Source organism: Macaca mulatta, chromosome 9, assembly GCF_049350105.2.
Source record: "Macaca mulatta isolate MMU2019108-1 chromosome 9, T2T-MMU8v2.0, whole genome shotgun sequence".
NCBI classification, from domain to species: domain Eukaryota; kingdom Metazoa; phylum Chordata; class Mammalia; order Primates; family Cercopithecidae; genus Macaca; species Macaca mulatta.
Genome location: NC_133414.1, coordinates 107,887,708 through 107,908,048, shown reverse-complemented (window position 1 = coordinate 107,908,048; position 20,341 = coordinate 107,887,708). Strand labels below are relative to the sequence as shown.

Here is a 20,341-nt window from a genome sequence, read left to right as displayed (position 1 = left end):
GCTGTAAGTGTTTGGCTTTATTTCTGGGTTCTCTATTCTATTCCATTGGTCTATGTGCCTGTTTTTTAACAGTGCCATGCTGTTTTGGTGACTGTGGCCTTATAGTGTAGTATGAAGTTGGGTAATGTGATGTCTGCAGATTTGTTCTTTTTGCTTAGTCTTGCTTTGACTATGTGGGTTATTTTTTGGTTCCATATGCATTTTAGGATTGTTTTTTCTAGTTCTGTGAAGAATGACAGTGTTATTTTGATGGGAATGCATTGAATTTACAGATTGCTTTTGGCAGTATGGTCATTTTCACAATATTGAATCTGCCCATCCATGTGCGTGGGCTGTGTTTCCATTTGTTTGTTGGTTAGGTATTTAACATACCATATAATTCACCCACTTCAAGGATACAATTCATGATTTTTATTAAATTTACCTATTTATGCATCTATTACTGTATATCAGTTTTAAAACACTTCTATCTCCCTAATAAGAACCTTCATGTTCATGAACTGTTCATTCCTATTCCCCCACCCCAGGCAACAATTAATGTTGTTTCTGTCTCTAGAGATTTGTCTCATGTGGACATTTCATATAAATGGAATCATACAATATTGGTCTCTTGTGTTTGGCTTCTTTCGTTTAGCATAATGTTTTTAAGGTTTATCCATGAGATACAGCATATATCAGTAGTTCATTCCTGTTTTTGCTGAATAATATTACATTATATAGATAAACCACATTTTGTCTACCTATTCATCAGTTGGTGGTGTGAAGGGAAAATTAATCTTGGGGCCCCAAAATCACTAAGCTAAAAGGAAAATTAAAGCCGGGAACTGCTTAGGGCAAACCTGCCTCCCATTGTATTCAAAGTTACCCCTCTGCTCTCTGAGATAAATGCATATCTGATTGCCTCCTTTGGAGAGGCTAATCAGAAACTCAAAAGAATGCAACCATTTATCTCTTATCTACCTATGACCTGGAAGCCCCCTCCCAGCTTCGAGCTGTCAGGCCTTTCCAGACAAAACCAGTGTTCATCTTACATGTGTTGATTTATGTCTCATGTCTCCCTAAAATGTATAAAACCAAACTGTGCTCCATCTTGGCCACATGTCATCAGGACCTCCTGAGGCTCTCTCACAGGCACGCATCCTCAACTTTGGCAAAATAAACTTTCTAAATTAACTGAGACCTATCTCAGATAGTCAGGGTTCACAGTGGACATTTCAGTTGTTTCCCATTTTGGGCTACTGTTAATAAGTTTGCTAAGAACATTCATATTGAGGTCTTTGTATGGATACATGTTTTCATTTCTCATGTATTGATACCTAGGAGTGAAATTTCTGGGTCACATGGTAAATTTATATTTAACTTTTAAACAAATTGCCCAACTGTTTTCCAAAGTGAGTTTAGCCATTTCTCTACATCCTTGCCAATATTTGTTATTGTCTATCATTTTTATTTATTATTTTAGTGGGTTTGAAAGGGTATCTCATTGTGCTTTTAATTTGCATTTCCCTATTTATAATTTGCATTTTGTATTCCTGAATGGCTTTCTGCCATTATCCCATTTAGATTGATTCTTTACAATAAAGCTTATGAGTATTGGCAATAGAATTTAATTATCACTATAAGAATAGATCACTACACCATTTCCCTTTTTATTAGTCTTTGCCTTATTCTTAGAAAAAGTTTACTTTTTTTAAAGAAAAAAAATGTTTCATGTCTATAGAATGTGTTTCCTTTTTAGCTCTAGGATCTCACTGTCCCTATCACTTTCCCCTCTGGCATCTTAAATCAACCTGGCCTCTTTAAATCAACCTGGCCGCTTTCCTCTTGCTTTCAAACATACCTAGAAGTGTTCTGTTGGTTTCTATTCTCTTGTATGAACTACTATTCCATTTTCTTGTTGTGCCTATTGTCAAACATTTGAAAACACCTTGTCTGTGATCACCACCTCCATTTCTTTACTGTGCCATTCTCTTCTTAAATGTGTGGTTTGTTTTCACCACTTAATGCAATTGCCTTCTCAGAAATCACCAACAACCTAGCCAAATCCTGCAGCCTTTTCTTTGCAGCATCTGGCATCTACACATACAAAGAATGCCAAATCCAAAAATCTGAAAATTGAAATGCTCCAGAATATGGAACTTTTTGAGCATTGACCTGACACTCAAAGGAAATGCTCATTAGAGCATTTCAGATTTCAGATTTTGGGATTATGGATGCTCAACTGGCATGGTGCAAATATGCTAAAATCCACAAAAATCTGAAATCAGAAACACTTCTGGTCCTAAGCATTACAGACAAGGGATATTCAACCTGTACTTAATTTTTTTTATTTTGGACACAGTAATTATCCAGGTTTGCCTCTTTTCTGATAGCTCTCAATCACTTTGGTTGTCTCTATTCTTCTCACTGTAGAGGTTTTATAAAACTTTTTCTTTGGCTTTGCTTGTATTCCCATTCTCTTGTCACTTTGGCTGTCATGTCTGCCAGATGACCCCTAAATGTTTCTCATACCTTAGTTATGTACAAAATCCCCACTTCTCTAAGGAACACTTTCTTTTCAAATCACAGGTCTTAGGGATAGTTTGTGTAGCTCATAAAAAGAATGAATGTTTTATGCATATTTGTTTCTTTGACACCACATCTGTTTTGTTTGCATTATGGTCTTTCAGTGTTTCATAAGCTAAATAAAATCAAATCAGAAACTGAATTTTGCCTGAAAGCTGGGGATTTTCTTCTCAATATTTATTCAGGTATTCTGGGAGGAAAATTTATTGGTTACTAATCTCTTATAAGAGCTGCTTGATTAAATATTCTCTCCTTATAGTCTTCTTCCCTTTGCAACCTTTTGCTTGTGCTTGTTTTTAGTCCCTACCTAAAGAAATGTTCTTCGCAATAGATGACATCTGAAAATTAACAATACCAGAAAATTAACTCTGGGGGCATTTTACTAGAATTCAGACAAGTCATTTTCTGAGCTCATGTCAACATTAACATCCATCTAAGGTTGTGATTGCTATTTATAGATACTAATATATAATTTTTCCTGCCTTCTCTGGCCTTTAGCCCTGAGAAGATTGCTTTTATAACATGCCTAGATGTCAGTTTTCTACTTTATGAAACTAAACAACACTGGAACAATTCAAAAATCTTAGTGTCTTTTAGCCTAAACTCAATGGCATATTCCTAAAGAATACTTTCCATTTAATTTTATCTTCTCTAATGAAGATAATGGTATTCATGCAACATCTTTTATATGCTGTATGGTACTCAAGCAACATCTTTTATATGCTGCTCAGCAATTCTGTTAAGCACTTCTATGTGCCAGGCACACAGCTCAACACTAGACCTACAGAGGTCAGAAGGAGCCCTTGCCCTCAAGGAGATAGGTAAGTAAACCAGCAAATAGACAGTTTATCCATTCCACAAGTATTTATGGAATACCTACTGTGTCCTGGCACTCTGCTAGCTCTGGGGATTCAGCAATGAATAAGACAGGTGTGAAAATAAGTAATTCAAAATCTAAGCTGTTGGAACTCCAAACTATTTTGAGCCTTAAAGAAATGTGATTATGGGGCCTGAGTCACATTACAAGCAGCTGTAACCTGGGAAGCTGTAATCTTTGTTTCTGTGATTATAGATTAACCATCCTCCTTGCTCACAGTGTTTTACAAAATGTTACAAATGACTAAAGGGCTCCAGGAAAGACCCCTTCCCTGTTACTGTTGGTTTTTATTATAGATTAACTTTCCTTTTAGTTTCTTACCCAAAGATTTCATGGCTATCACACTGTGTTAAGATGGAGTGTTAAATACCTCTTTTAAATTGGAAAGGAAATGAAAACCAACTGTAAAGAAAACAAGCCATACAGAAAAGAAACTCATAAACTAGCCTTCTAGAAAGTGTTAGAAACCTACTAAACTTCTTTGTTTTCTGCCTATATATGCAAGAATTTAACTTTGAACTTTGGAACACTGACCCTATTTCTCTGAGTCTGTGTCTCCCAGATGGCTATTCCCAGCTTTTTACTTGAATAAACTCCACTGGATTTTGATCCTTTTGATTATTTCAGGTTAACCCACACCAGGCCGTGAAGGTTGTAAATCTGTGTGGACTTGCAAGGCCTTATATGATGGGATTTTGCACTTGCTGTTTCCTCTGCCTAGAATGCTTTATCTTTGCATGGCTCAGTTCAAATGTCACCTTCTCAGAGGGCCAGCCTTCCATGACTGTCTTATTTACTGCTGTTCCTCTCTTCTAGTCACTGTTGATTGCATGATCTTGGATTTCCTTCAAAGCACTTATTGCTATCAGAAATGATGTATGTACTTGCTTTTGGTCTGTCCCTCTTGAGGGCAGGGACTTTGATTGATTTGGTATCTCTAAGTGTTTAAACGGTGTGTGGAATATTTTGGGCACCTAAAACACATTTGATGATGGGATGAAACAACAAATGTGTGGATGGTGCTGGAGAAAGGCATTCAACACATAAGGCAATTTCAGATAGTGAAAAGTATGGGTACTCAGAGAAGGTTAATGGAGAAGAGTCGGAGTATTCTGATGTCTGAGCAGAAATGTAAAGGAAGCATTGGCTAGGCAAAGAAAACAATGTAAGCTGGATCACAGAGGTGTGAAAGCATGGCGCATGGGGGATTCACAAGTAGTGAGAATGCCTAGATTATAGGTTCACCTAGGGGCAGATAGCAAGGGTGAGAGCACGAAGGAGCTGACTTGTCTTAGGAAGATTTGAATTACAGCCTAAAGGCAAAATGTAGTCATGGAGGCATTTTATGTACAAGTCACATAATAAGTTATGTATCTTAGATTACTCTGGCACCAGAGAGTAAGACAGATTCGAATAGATAGTTTACATGAAGGAAAAAAGGTTTTCCCTGTTCTCACACAGCTACTCAACACTTCTGACACCAGATGTGTGGGGATTTTCCCACACACATCAAGCAGTTCTGCTGTGGACACCATCTGGGTGTCCTGTAATTCAATTCTGTTGACACTATCTACCTGGAGATAGCATCAGATCCCATAGGTTGAGGACTTAGTCTCACAAAACTGTCCCCCACTTCAGATGCCAATCACAAGCCCCAGGTTGCAGTCTGTACTTCTGACAACTAGCTATAGATCAGAGTTCCCATAACCCCTCCTAAATCATTCTGTTAATATTCTAGAGTGCCTCACAGTATGCGGGGAAACACTTATGTTTACCCATTCATTAAAAAGGACATTGCAAAGGATACAGAGGAACAACCAGACAAGAGACGCAGGGCAAAGTACGTGGGAAGGGGAGCCAGGCTTCCATGCCCTTTCCAAGCAAGCCACCTTCTAGGAACCTCCACGTGTTCAGCTATCCAGAAGTTGTCCAAACCCAAGCCTTTTGTATTTTGATGGAAGCTTCATTAGGTAGGCATGAGGGATGAAATCATTGGCCATTGGTGAGGAGATTAACCTACAGCCTTTCTCCCCTCCCCAAAGGTTAAGGGATAGAGCTGAAAGTCCCAACACTTTAATCCTGCCTTGGTTTTTCTGAGGACCAGAAATTCTAATGTATAATGCTGAGGCTATCAGGGGCCCCAGTCACCAGTCATCTCATTAGTATACAGAAGGCACTCTTACCACTCTGGAGATTCCAAGGGTTTTGGGAGTTGTATGTCAGGAAATGGACTATGACCAAATGTATGTTTCACAGTATGGAAGAATGGAAGTAGGTTGGCGGCACAGAGATTAGTGTGGGAACAATTACAGAAATTAAAGGAAAAATTAATTAAGGCCTAATCTAAGGCGGTGGCAGAAGAGATGGTGAGGAAAACAGTTGAAGGTTTTAAAAGAGAGACTTACTAAAATAATGGCGAAGAGATGTAGGTACGTGAGTTGGGGGGAGGAATGGGTTGATTTCCCAGGTTTCTCACTTGGTACCAATCACCCAGATTGATGCATTATGTAGAGAGGAGATATTTAGCCTCACCAGCTCTCAAAGTCATTGAACTGTTGGGGCACAGGTGACTGCAGTTGTGTACATAGTCCCTTGGCTAAAATCTGAAGGATAGCCCTTGTAATGCTTTAATGAAACACAGCTTTGCTCATCTTGGCAACCTGTGCTGACTGCTCTCTATAAAACTGCTAGCTGTACCAGTTTGGGTGTAAGGATATGGTGTTTGTCTTCTAAGAAATCCTAGCTACTGGCCAGGCACAGTGGTTCACACCTGTGATCCCAGCACTTTGGCTGAGCCAAGAGGATCACTTGAGCCCAGGAGTTCAAGACCAGCCTGGGCAACATAGGAAGATCCCACCTCTACAAAAAATAAAAATTTAGCTGGGTGTGGTAGTGTGTACCTGTAGTCCGAGCTACATGGGAGGTTGAGGCAGGAGGATCACTAGAGCCTGGGAGGTTGAGGGTGCAGTGAGCCATAGTGGTGCCACTGTACTCCAGCCAGGGTGACAGAGTGGGACTCTGTCTCTCAATAAAAGAAAAAGTCCTGGGTACCTATTAGAGAACAAAGTTATTCCCCCAACAGGCAATTCAGATGCTTATTTTCTTTTGTTCCTAGAATAGAGTTTTGAACTTGATTATACATTAGAATTTATCATGACTTTTTTTTTAACCTGATGTCTGGTCCCACCCAAGAGCAATTACATCAAAATTAAAAAGTGATCATTTCATGTACCCACATCTGAGAACCTTCTAGATTCACTGCCCTCATGAATCAGAGTTCTAATTTACATCCCTACTTTTTGGGTTGATACTTGGCCCAGAGAGGAAACTTGAAATTTGAGTTTGTGATCAGTGCCAGTGGGTTGGTTTTCCATTGCTGCTATTACAAATTATTGCAAATTTAGTGCCTTAAAAAACACACAATACCTTACAGTTCCGTAGGTTAGAAGTCCAACGTGGGTCTCAGTGGGCTAAAATCAGGTGTCAGCAGGCCTGCATTCCTTCCTGAAGGCCCTACAGGAGATTTGTTTCCTTGCCTTTTGCAGCTTCTAGATGCCACCCACACTTCGTGGATATTGGCCCCCTCCCTCCATCTTCAAAGTCAACAACTTTGCATCTCTGTGTACCTTTCATCCGTAGTCAAATCCCCACAGCCAGAAAGGTTCTCCAATTTTAAGAGCCTACATAATTCGATTGGACCCACCTTGATAATCCAGGCAATCTTCCCATCTTAGTCACATCTGCCAATTCCCATTTGCCATATAAGGTAATATATTCAGAGGTGCCAAGGATTAAAATGTAGATATCTTTCTGGGATGAGGGGCATTATTCTGCCTACTGCAGCCAGTTTTCAGAAATTATATTACAATATAGTAAATATGGACCAGCTTTGACTAGCCCTTTTAAGTAAAATACTACTTCAGTTCTTCATAAATATTTGTTGGACTGAATTGAAAATATGAGGTTTAAGCATTTGTTCGTCTACTTTAAAAGGATGACACTGGTCTTGGGGACCCACAAATGACTACTTTTGTTGTTCTCCCACTGTCTAGCTTTAAGCAATCTGTCTTTTCTGTGTGTCATTTTTTTTTTTTTTTTTTTTTGAGACGGAGTCTCGCCCTGTCATCCAGACTGGAGTGCAGTGGCACGATCTCGGCTCACTGCAACCTCCATCTCCTGGGTTCAAGCAATTCTCCTGCCTCTGCTTCCCAAGCAGCTGGGACTACAGGTGCACACCACCACACCTGGCAATTTTTTTTTTTTTTTTTTGTATTTTTAGTAGAGACGGGGTTTCACCATGTTGGCTAGGATGGTCTCAACCTCCTGACCTCAGGTGATCCGCCCACCTCGACTTCCCAAAGTGCTGGGATTACAGGAATGAGCCACAACACCCGGCCCACTTTTCTTATCTATAAAATGAAACATTTGGATTTGATGATTGCAAGGTGCCATGAACATTTAAAATATGCTTGGGTACGTCTAGGACCCAAATATTGGTTACATACTACTGCTTACATGATTTTGATTTTCTGTGAGGCTGTAGAGCTAACATGAAAATAAGCTGCCTGAAAATTTTAAGAAACACCTACCGGGTCTGGGTTCCAATGAATGATAGCTGAAAAGGAAATTCAGGTGTCGAGGTAAGCTACAGCTTAGAGGAAAGGCTTGTAGAGGGTGAGCATCAAGATATTTCAGACTAGGGCCGGGTGCAGTGGCTCATGCCTGTAATCCCAGCACTTTGGGAGGCTGAGGCGGGTGGATCACCTGTGGTCAGGAGTTCTAGACTAGCCTGGCCAACATGGTGAAACCCCATCTCTACTAAAAATACAAAAGTTAGCCGGGCATGGTAGCAGGCGCCTGTAATCCCAGCTATTTGGGAGGCTGAGGCAGGAGAATCACTTGAAGCCTGGAGGCGGAGCCTGCAGTGAGCCAAGATTGTGCCATTTGCACTCCAGCCTGGGCAACAAGAGCGAAACTCTGTCTCAAAAAAAACAAAAACAAAAACAACAAAAAAGATATTTCAGACTAAATGTAATCCTCAGAAAAAGGCAGGTCTTGCTCAATTTAGAGGTCAGTATTGGAAAGAAAACTAGAATTATCTGGGAGGATTTATTCAAACCAGCCAGAAATAATTTGAATTAGGAATAGATTAGACTTAAGTAAAAATTTCCTGAACTCATGTTGACTCATGTACTAAATAGAACGGGGCTGGCCACTGCTTTGTACTTAAAATCAATTACCTCCTTGGAAAGAGACAATATAACTTTTTGGCTGTCTTAGTTAAGACTGCTGTAACAAAAATACCATACACTGAGTAGTTTAAACAACAGAAATTTATTCCTTACAGTTCTGACAGCTGGGAAGTTCAAAATCAAGGTGCCAGCTCATTCAGTTCCTGGTGAAGGCTCTCTTCCTGGTTTGCAGACAGACACCTTCTTGCTGTATCCTCACATATCCAAGAAAGAGATCATCTCTTTTGTGTCTCTTCTTATAAGAGCACTGTTCCCATTCATGAGAGCTCCACCCTCATGACCTAATCACTCCTCAAAGTCTCCACATTCAAATACCATCACACTTAAGGATTAGGACTTCAACATATGAATTTTAGGGGCACACAAACATTCAATCCATAGCATTAGCTAAGAACATGGGAGGCAGAGCCAGAAAGCCTATGTTTAAATTTCACTGCTTCCACGTTACGATTTTTGTGCCGCAGTTTTCTGAACTATAATATGGAGATAATACCTCACAGGTTGTTGTAAGGATTAAATGAGTTAATACAATAAAGCTCTTAGCACAGTGCCAAATATGGTAGGAGCTAAATAAGTGTTAGCTATTAACTCTGAGATTTATACCTCAAATAGTCATTACTCATGTACTAAAGGACTGTACAAGGAATCCCTATCCAGCTAAAATTCCTTTTAAACAAAATTATAATATGAAGAATTTTTTCTGTAGAATTTCAGATTGATTATATGCATCTTATAAGTGATGAAGTAAAAACATTTTTAAAGTCACGGGATACTTGTGTATTAACTACAACAAGAAGAAAAGGGAATTTATAACCATCTATTGAAGCAAGAGTTCTTAAAAAGTCTCTAATGAAGGGAGGAATAATAAGCAAAGTTAGTACCAAATCTCCACTATTAAAGATATTAAAATACCATTATTATTATTTTGTATACTGTTTTGATTATATTTTGGTGAAGCTAAAAATACTTATAAGGGCTCATTAGTTAATTCAGTACTTCAGTACCCCTGACCTAATTTCCCACTTCCTCTCTCTCTTCCTTTAAACTTTCCTCATAATGCATATTCTTTAAACCCCTAATAATTTTTATGCTCTCTTGGCCACAAGAGATAATGGGTATAGCCTAACAATTGAAAATACTCTCTAAAATTGTGCTTGATGATGTGTTATTCTTGTTTCCACTATGACAAATGGCAACATATCTATAGATTCCCAAGATATGAATGGTGTATAGATTTGCCTTTTTCTCATTTTATGTTCAACTTATGTTTCTAAAAGCCTATGACTGTTTCTGATTGAATTTTAAGCTTCTGTTGTTTATTGATACTTTTCTTCTAGTAATCTTGGAATGGGTGTCTGGGATTCAGATGAAGATGCAAATCCCCCAACCGATAATTCTATGGAAGAATCCAGAGAATGGCCTCTAAATAAAGACTTTCATGGGTATTAGTAACATGATTTTAAATGAATATTTTATAAAAATTATGAAACATATTTTTAAAATAATAGAGTAGTGGGGGAAATCCATAGGATTGGGAATCAGGAAATTTGGGTTCAGTGCTTAGCTCTGCCACTTACTAATTGTATGTGACCTAGATAAGTGATAACTTTTTTAGGCCACAAATGTTTAATTTATAACATAAGGAGTTGGACCAGATCAGTTAGCTATTCTTATGCTATATTCTAAAAACACAGTGTTTCATGAGATATTGTTAGTTTTACAGGAATAAAAAGTATTTTTTAAAGTCAAATAAGTTTGGGAAATGCAGCCCACTATGACCATGAACATTCACTCATTAAAAGCATTAGACATCCTGAAGAAACTCATTAAATTGTATTTAGCCCAGCATTTCCCCAACTTATTTAAACACAGAACTCACTTTTTTCCCCCACAGAACAAGCATTATGATATGGGACAATAAGGTTCTCCAAACTGGGAAATGTTGAAATAGATAATCTCTATGCTCTTCAAAATCTAAAATGCTATGATTCTTAGTAATAACTTGTATTTATTCTACCGATATATCAGAAACTGAATTAAGGTTTATCAAATGGTACTAGAATCTTTTCTATGACTTTCACATATAATGTGTATGTGTGTGTGTATATTTATAAACTGACAAGACAATCTTGCAATCTTCTCTATCTTTGATAAGTTTCTACACTCTTTGGTGGCATTTTTCTCTACAAAACTAATTTCAGAATACATAGTACTAGTTTAAATATAAGAAATCATTTGTGTTTGTCTTTGGTTTGATTTTTTGAGAAAAAATGAAATATATAACTTATTTTCAATACATTGAGATTATCTACTGTGAACTGATTTAATACAAGTTAGAACAGACACAATTCAGAATTTTCTCTTTCCCAGGAGAAGGAGCACTTGAGCAGTGCCAAGCACTGTTAGGCATTAGCCTCACAGGACATAACGTACAGGAAGGGTGTACAGAGCTCTTCAACTTCCCACAGCACTTCATATTGCCTTGACACAGTTCCTTTCCCTCACACAATCTCTGCTTTCCCATTCTAAGGAAGGATTTATCTTCAACACTGAAAATAACTGTTATATTCCTGTTTCTTATAAATCCTTGGGAAAATCCCTCTTAGGAGTTAGTGCCAGAGGCCGGGCACAGTGGTTCACGCCTATAATCCCAGCACTTTGGGTGGACGAGGTGGGCGGATCACGAGGTCAGGAGATTGAGACCATCCTGGCTAACACAGTGAAACCCTGTCTCTACTAAAAATATAAAAAAGTAGCCAGGTGTGGTGGTGGGTGCCTGTAGTCCCAGGTGCTCGGGAGGCGGAGGCAGGAGAATGGCGTGAACCTGGGAGGTGGAGGTTGCAGTGAGCCGAGATCGCACCACTGTACTCCAGCCTGAGTGACAGAGCAAGACTTGGTCTCAAAAAAAAAAAAGAAAAAAAAAAAAAAAGTAGTGCCAGAAATTGGTTGGCTTGTTTTCAGGTGATATTGTGGGGATTGGGGGGTTATTTTTGTTTAGGTTGGGTTTTGTTTTGTTTTTTAATGAAACTTTCCTTTTATGTTCTTGTTGCTAGGAAGCACAGTTCTAATTTGTGGTCAATTATAGTATCTTATCCTAGGTCTTTAAAAGTTATCTTTTTTCATTCTAACTGAAATCTATTCTTCTTTTTTATCTCTATTTCAGGTTGGTGTGTTTTTTATGTTATAAAACAGTTTAGCAGTTCCTTATAAAAATAGAAACAGACTTAGCATAGGACCCAACAGTTTCACTCTTGGGCATTTATCCCAGAGAAATGAGAACTTTTGTTCACTCATAAATCTGATATGAATGTTCATAGCAGCTGTATTTATAGCAACTAAGAACAAGAAACAGCCCAAATATGCTATTTATATAATAAATATTTTAATGTTATCAGCTCAATGTCTTTAGGAGTAAATTATATTTTGATTGTTTCTTTTGACATGAAGTCAGTACAATAAACCAGCATGTCATCAGCCATATTTGTAAGATTACTTCTTTAATGCATCAAATTACAGTAAAAGTGACCTGGTTAGGACACTTTCCTTTAAATGAAAAGATGCCATTAAATGTATTCACCAGTTTTTACTAAAAATTTATTGTTTAACACCAAAACACTTTTGTTTGGAATTTTTAAAGCTTATAGTTACAAGCTGATAGCTGATAGTAATACACGAGATAGAAAGAGATTATTTAGGCAGATAGTGAAGGCAAAATAGTCCTTGGCAGACCCCTCTCTGTAGCAGAGAGCTATTCTCTTTCACCTGTTAAATTTCTGATCTTAACCTCACTCTTTGTATGTCTGCATCCTTGATCTCTATGGCCGTCAGACAGCAAACCTCAGGTGTCTCCCCAGACAACAAGGCTGCTTCAGTGGGAGGGTGTTTTGGGCTCACAAGTAGATAGAAAGGAGAAATGAAAATGAGGCACAACCCAATTTAGGAAACATCACACCAAAGTCATCTTGTGTCCTGTTGAATTGCATAAAGGGAGCTTTTGCTAATAGCATAGCATTTATCTTTTATTTATTGTTAAAATACTGGGAATGTATAGCATATTTCTCCCACCACACATGGGTCTGGGAAAAAGTCAAGGCTTCTTAATGATCAATACCCTCAAAATGGTATACAGATAAACAATTATGATTATGTCAACAATGAACCTGTCCAAAGGCATAGGGATTTTGATGAATACCAGTGTAGTGACAGCATACCAGAAAAGAGACACTTGAGAGACTGGGATTTTGCTCACAAGGGACTAGGATCAAGATGTTCATTTTTTTGCTAATCATCAGTGTTATAACATCTCCCAAGAGGAGATGGAGTTCATTAACCGGGTGCCTGGAACAAAACGAAGACCATTTAATGATCACCAGCCTCACAGTGACCTCCATGAACCAGACCCTGGAGATGATTTTGATTTTGTTAGCAAAGCTTGTGGACAAAAGATGCATACTGTTCATAACCAGGCCTATAGGAGCTTTCAGGAACACTTCCAGTGAAAGATTTTGGTTTTGTTAACAGAGGCTGGAGACGAAAACAACTCTTCCGTATAGCTGTGAGTACTCACCTCATGGGGATTTTCAGAACCAGTTACCTGTACGAGGTTTTCATTACTTCAGTAGAAGTAGTTTGCAAAGGTAAAGACCTTTCTACCAACACTGTTCTCACGATGAAATGAATTTGGAAGATATAGAATGTACTGATAAAGTATCAGATCATACACTGGGACCTTTACATGACCATTCCAATAATGATTTTTCAGAGAAAATGCCCTTGAAAAAAATGTGTTAATAGAGGTTGTGGACAAAGATCGCCACCTTCTCAAAAATTTCAAAAACAAATGGAGTTAAGAAATTTTGTTTTCAACAATGGAACTGAACCAATGCAAATATTTTACTATTACCACCCACCTAGTGAGCCGCAAGAATAAATGCCATTAGAAGACTTGGACTTTGACCAAGAAACATTCTTACAAAGACCAAGATCTTGTCAGGACCACCCACTTCCTATTAACATAAATCCTGATTGGTATTTAAACAAGTCAGTCATTTTGTTCTCTACACTAAGGAATGGTATTTTATTTCAATGAAACACTCAAACTTCTTTCAAATTAGGGCATTTGTATAAACATTCAAAAGTGGTATAAAATTATAACTCAAAACTAAAATTCATATTTGTTGCGCTGTAGATTCAATTTACAACCAAGGCTATTTCTGATTGCTATGAATTGAAAATACCCCATTAAGTTATTTCTCAGGATTGAAGTAAATATAACTTAGATTTAAATAGTTTAATTATTGACCATAAAGAATATCAGAAACAGGCCAGGCACAGTGGCTCACATCTGTAATCCCAGCACTTTGGGAGGCCGAGGTGGGTGGATCACCTGAGGTCAGAAGTTTGAGACCAGCCTGGCCAACATGGCAAAACCCTGTCTCTACTAAAAATACAAAAATTAGCTGGGCGTGGTGGCGGGCGCCTGTAATCCCAGCTACTTGGGAGGCCGAGGCAGGAGAATCTCTTGAAGCTGGGAGGCAGAAGTTGCAGTAAGCCAAGATTGCACCACTGCACTCGCCTAGGTAACAGAGCAAGAGACTCCATCTCAAAAAAAAAAAAAAAAAAAAAATCAGAAACATGATTGTTAGACAAGGGCCTTGAAAATATTCCTTATAGATGTGCTACAAAAAATATTTTTAACATACGCAACCCAGTAGTCCTTTCTTCTATCATTCAGTAGTTTTAAAATCTGTACCACTTAGGCGAGAGCATTAGCAGATCACTGTCCCGAGAAATTGAAGTGCAAGGCAAGGAGAAAGGTGAAGCATGACACCCTAAAGGGAAAGAACAAGAGAAGAAAAGATATAAAAAGGTATAGAAATCAAAAGAAAAGCCAGGAAAAGAGAAAGAAGTGCTGGAATAGAAAAACTAGAATAGAAAATAAGGCCACAGAAGAGAGAAAAGGTTGAAAGGAGACAAAGAGGTGTAGAGAGAAAGTCATTATGTGCCTTTCCCCGATTTAGAGTATGTTTTCTCCAGTTATCTATGACATTATTCTCTATATATACCTGGTTAGATGTTAACTCCTGCCTGAACCTAGTATGGGTTATTTTGGTATTTCTTCAGAGACTACTCAGTTTTTCTCTCGTAACTTTTCTACCAACATCTCATCTATCTGGAGGGCTCAGAAGAAGATAGGAAAACGTGGGAAGGTTTGGAACCTCCTAGAGACTTGTTGAATGGCTTTGACAAAAATACTGATAGTGATATGAACAATAAGGCCCAGGCTGAGGTGGTCTCAGATGGAGATGAAGAACTTGTTGGGAACCGGAGTAAATGTGACTCTTGTTATGTTTTAACAAGGAGACTGGCAGCATTTCACCCTTGCCCTAGAGATTTGTGGAACTTTGAGCTTGAGAGAGATGATTTAGGGTATCTGGTGGAATAAATTTCTAAGCTGCAAAGCATTCAAAAAGTGACTTTGGTGCTGTTAAAAAGATTCTGTTTTAAAAGGGAAACAAGAGCATAAAAGTTGGGAAAATTTGCAGCCTGCTGATGCAGTAGAAAAGAAAAACCCATTTTTTTAAAGGAGAAGTTCAAGCTGGCTACAGAAATTTGCATAAGTAGCAAGGAACCTAATGTTAATCCCCAAGGCCATGGGGAAAATGTCTCCAGATCATGTCAGAGACCTTCACGGCAGCCCTTCCCATCACAGGCCCAGAAGCCCAGGAGGAAAAAGTGGTTTTGTGGGCAGGGCCCAGGGTCTCAGTGCTGTGTGCAGCCTAGGGACTTGGTGCCCTGTGTCCCAGCTGCTCCAGCCATGACTGAAAGGCGCCAACATAGAGCTTGGGCTGTGGCTTCAGAGAGTAGAGGCCCCAAGCCTTGGCAGCTTCCATGTGGTGTTGAGCCTGCAGATGCACAGATGTCAAGAATTGAGATTTGGGAACCTCTGCCTAGATTTCAGAAGATATATGGAGATGCCTGGATGCCCAGGCAAAAGTTTGCTGCAGGGGCAGAGCCCTCATGGAGAACCTCTCCTAGGGTGATGTGGAAGGGAAATGTGGGACAGAGCCCCCACACAGAGTTCCTACTGGGGCACTGCTCAGAGGAGCTGTGAGGAGAGGGCCACAGTCCCAGAATGGTAGACCCCAGAATGGTAGGTCCACCATCGACTTGCATCTTGTGCCTGGAAAAGCCACAGACACTCAACATCAGCCTGAGAAAGCAGCCAGGAGGGAGGCTGGACCCTGCAAAGCCACAGGGGCAGAGCTGCCCAAGACCATGGGAACCTACCTCTTGCATCAGTGTGACCTGAATGTGAGACATGGAGTCAAAGGAGGTCATTTTGGAGCTTTAAAATTTGACTGCCCCACTGGATTTCAGACTTGTGTGGACCCTGTAACCCCTTTGTTTTGGCCAATTTCTCTCATTTGGAACAGCTGTATTTACCCAATACCTATATCCCCCATTGTATCTAGGAGGTAACTAGCTTGCTTTTACAGGCTTGTAAGTGAAAGGGACTTGCCTTGTCTCAGATGAGACTTTGGACTGTGGACTTTTGGGTTAATGCTGAAATGAGTTAAGACATTGGAGAACTGTTGGGAAGGCATGATTGGTTTTGAAATGTGAGGATATGAGATTTGGAGGAGCCTGGGGCAGAATGATATGGTTTGGCTGTGTCCCCACTCAAATCTCAACTTGAATTGTATCTCCCAGAATTCCCACATGTTGTGAGAGGGACCCATGGGGAGGTAATTGAATCATGGAGGCCGGTCTTTTCTGTGCTATTCTTGTGGTAATGAATAAGTCCCACAAGATCTGATGTGTTTATCAAGAGTTTCTGCTTTTGCTTCTTCCTCATTTTTCTCTTGAGGCCACCATGTAAGAAGTACCTTTTGCCTCCTGCCTGATTTTGAGGCGTCCCCAGCCATGTGGAACTGTAAGTCCAATTAAACCCTTTTTGTTCCCAGTCTCAGATATATCTTTATCAGCAGCATGAAAACGAACTAATTCAATCCTAGTTTTTAAAAACCATCTAAATTGAACTCTTGAACATGATTAGCTGTTTCATCCCTAGTAGAGTGACAGGAGAAGGAAACATCCACAGACAGGAATAATAAGAAACCAGCTAAACTTTTAAACCATTTTTAAAGGATGCATGTGAGCTGGCATAACCTACCTACTCTTTCCTATGGGCCTCTACTGAGAGCATGGAGGTAATACACCTAATACACTGAAGGCCAGGGCAAGAGAGCTGGAAGAAATCCCTCTTAAGCACTCCAGACCTTCACTGAGTGCGAGGTGCTGGTCCCCCAAATGCAGAGGGCAAGGCAGAGAGGGATCTCCTGGGGCACAGAAAACTGACAAAAGAAACACTTGGATTGTTGTATAAGAGGAGTGAGCTTTGTAAATGCCACTTTAGCTGGCCCGCTATGGAACAGACTGCCTATGAATGACAGTCAGGTAGTCAGGTAGTAGATGAACACTGATCTGAGAGCCTGTAAAAGAAACTCTTTGGAATGATAATGTCATCTAGACCTTTGATACTCAAAGTGTGGTTCCTGGACAGATGCATTGGCTTTACCTGGCAACTTGTTGGAAATGTAGAACCTCAGGCCTCACCCCAGACCTATTGAATTATTTATATTAATTAAAATTAAATAATTTTTATCTCAACAAAATCCCTGGGTAATTTGTATGTACATTAAATTTTGAGACGCGTGATCTTTTAAGGTTCATTCTAATCCTTAAAATTCTGTTTTAATAATGTGTACAATAAAGTGCTGCATGGCAAACTACACAGAAACTAAAGGCATGTTCCAAAAAGAAAAAGTTTGATGTGGGTAGAGGAATATAAGCTTCATCAGGGAACCAGGAGTTGGGCTGGTTCTTAAAACCTGGAGGAAGAAGATGGTTACATTAAGAGATAAATAGAATGAAGCAGAACTAGTGGCATGGACCAGCTCGCCAGCAACAGAAGGGTTTGTAGTCGGCTTGGCAGTGGACAGGGAGGTTGGCTAGAACTATTACCTTGGGTCCTACTAAAATATCCCTGAATCCAACTTTTCAGAAAGAAATAGGTAACATATTTTGCACCAAGAAGCTTCACCCGAACACTGAACAGAATGGTCTCAGTGCACTAATGGAGGCTCAGGTAAAGGGTTGTGGTAGCACAAGGAAGAGACATTCAGACTTGGAGACTTGGAGAAGGCTTCACAAATGAAGGGGCACTTGAACTGAGCTTTGAAGGTGCAAGAGTATTTCAGGTTGAGAAGACAACCTGAATGGTGTTGGGTGAACAGTCATTCTACCTGGCTGTAGTGTAGTGTAGTGTAGTGTAGTGTAGTGTAGTGTAGTGTAGTGTAGTGTAGGAAACATCAGAGGAGTGGAGTGGGATGTGAGCCTGGAAAGAGCTGACAGCCATGGATCACTGAAAGCTTTGAATGTCTGCTGGGGAGGTTGACTTTATTTTTTAGGCATTGGAAAGCCACCAGTGGTTTTAGTTAAGGAGCAATGAAATTAAGCCTGTGCTTTGCAAAGATTAATCTAGCAGCAACAGATTGGAAGCAACACCACCATTCCTGGTATCAGTCCAGATGAAATATATTACAGATCTTTACTGGAGCATAACAGTAATATTAGAAGGAGAAATAAAAAAGAAAAATATTGCACAGGAAGAATGGGGAGGTCCCAGTGATGAAGCTGATCTTGGTTAGTTGAGGCAGGGGTGGCATTAATCATGTAAAACACAGGAGGAGGAGCTGGGTTAGGAGTAATGGTAGAGTTCAGTTTAGGTAATTGCAAATACACACTATTTCCTGACTAGCTCCCAAGACTTTTTCTTCCCTCTCTTAGAACTTTATTAGAAGAGGTGATGTTATTTCTTAGATGAGGATATCTTACTTACCATTGACTAATACATGTTCTCTGATGAACTTTGCTATTCAACATACATGCAAAGGGGTTATAAAAACAAAAAGTCAACTCTAGTGCTGATGAGGGTGATCATCATCACTGATCATGGTGTCAGTTGATTATAGTGTCAATTTATAACTTAATTTATCTAAAATACAGCAATGCAAAAGATATAGCAATCTTCACTTCAAATGAAGAGTCTTGAATGCCACTTTTCTAAAGAGAAGGCTCATGGAGGCACCTCTCTCCTCACTATTGAAAAATCCATTATATCTGTGATAAAACTGATTGTATTAGATTTGTATGCAAATAAAAGTAGGGTAATTAGCTATACATTGTCCTAAACATATAAAATAAGAAAAATAAATAGATGTGTGGTTTCCTAGGAAATCTACCAGTTTACAATGTGAGGCTAATGTAGGAGCTGCCAGAGCATCCTGATTAAGGCTATGGAAAGAAGTTGCAGACTGATGATGTCTTAGAAGTAATGATATTTTTTAAAGATAGTATTTCTTTGCTGAGATAAGCAGATTATATTTTACAGTAAACACATTTTATATTTCAGTTAATGAGGCACTGTATATTAAATAATTGCGTTTAATGCTTCACTTTTTTCCTGTGTTAAAATTAATCACTCATGGCCTTGGCCATATGACTTTGCCATTCCTCCCATTGCTTTTCTAACTTGTTTATATTTTATTGAACTTGGTCATATGACTTACAATAGACTGCGATGGAAGTGACAGGAGACCCCATCCTGACCAAGGCCTTAAGAGGCATCCTAGTTTCCTCTCACTTTCACGAGCCTCTGTGGGGTTCATTATGAGAACATATCCCTAGAAACCACTAGACAAGGAGAACAAGAGGTATATGAATAGCTCTGATCCACCCTTACCACCTGAAGTAGAGCCGCCCAGCTGGCTTGCAGACTCACAAACATGAAAATCAATGTTTATTGCAGCAATTAATGAAACTTTGAGCTGTTATAAAAAGAACCTAATACAAATGGAAAGAAACATGGTTAGTAAGCAAAGCTAGTTATGAGCAACTGTCATGTTCTAACAGGACAGCAACTACTGGAAGTTTTATCAGAGAGGGGCCAGACCAGTTTGGGTGAAACTCAGTTCATCTTTTAAACTGACAATAAATGGGAATATGTTTTAATAGTAATTTTATCATTATGTGGCAAACTTTGTTCTGTGAGCTATTAAAATATTCATCTTGGCTGGGTGCAGTGGCTTACACCTGTAATCTCAACACTTTGGGAGGCCAAGGCAGGAGGATTGCTTGAGGCCAGGAGTTTGAGACCAGCCTGGACAACATAGGGAAACCCTGTCTCTACAGAAAAAAAAATAGGTAGGCACGGTGGTGCACACCTGTAGTCCTAGCTGCTTAGGAGGCTGAGGCAGGAGAATCGCTTGAGCCTGTGAGGTCGAGGCTGCAGTGATCATGCCACTGCATCCCACCCTGGGCAACAGAGCAAGACTAGCTCCAAAAGAAAAATCATCTTTAGTTTAATATTCAAATTTACATTTTGAGTATGGAACGTAAGCATCAAGAATTCTCTTTAAATCTAGATGAAACTTTCCCAAGGTCTCTCGTCATGCATCCTGGACTGAATAACAGGCATCCCTGCCTTCACACCTTCATGGGAAGGCAACAAAACCTGAGGAATACAACCTAGGATCTCAAAAGCCTTTTTAGGAATAATGTCATGTATAATAAACAATAGCAA

The 20,341-nt window shown here is 39.3% G+C and overlaps 2 protein-coding genes and 1 long non-coding RNA gene across 6 annotated transcripts in view; 1 reads left to right on the top strand and 2 right to left on the bottom strand.

Annotated features, from left to right (window-relative positions):
* The window catches only part of ENTPD1 (ectonucleoside triphosphate diphosphohydrolase 1), a 205,866-nt gene that overhangs the window by 6,983 nt on the left and 178,542 nt on the right, over window positions 1-20,341 (bottom strand). The window lies entirely within an intron of this gene.
* LOC114670014 (uncharacterized) overlaps window positions 1-20,341 on the top strand; it is a 152,597-nt gene that overhangs the window by 8,305 nt on the left and 123,951 nt on the right. The window contains exon 4 of one of the 2 annotated variants that reach the window (XM_077946973.1): window positions 10,032-10,821. The exons of the other annotated variant lie outside the window; for it this stretch is intronic. The gene's annotated coding sequence lies outside the window, so the exon portion shown is untranslated. Of the gene's footprint in view, window positions 1-10,031; window positions 10,822-20,341 lie in introns of those variants that run through there. 2 annotated transcript variants of the gene reach the window in all.
* Window positions 1,519-8,458, bottom strand: LOC144331226 (uncharacterized). Its single transcript, XR_013398197.1, has 2 exons — window positions 8,262-8,458; window positions 1,519-6,301 (listed from the first exon to the last, which is right to left on the bottom strand). It is a non-coding gene; the product is annotated as an uncharacterized LOC144331226 (long non-coding RNA).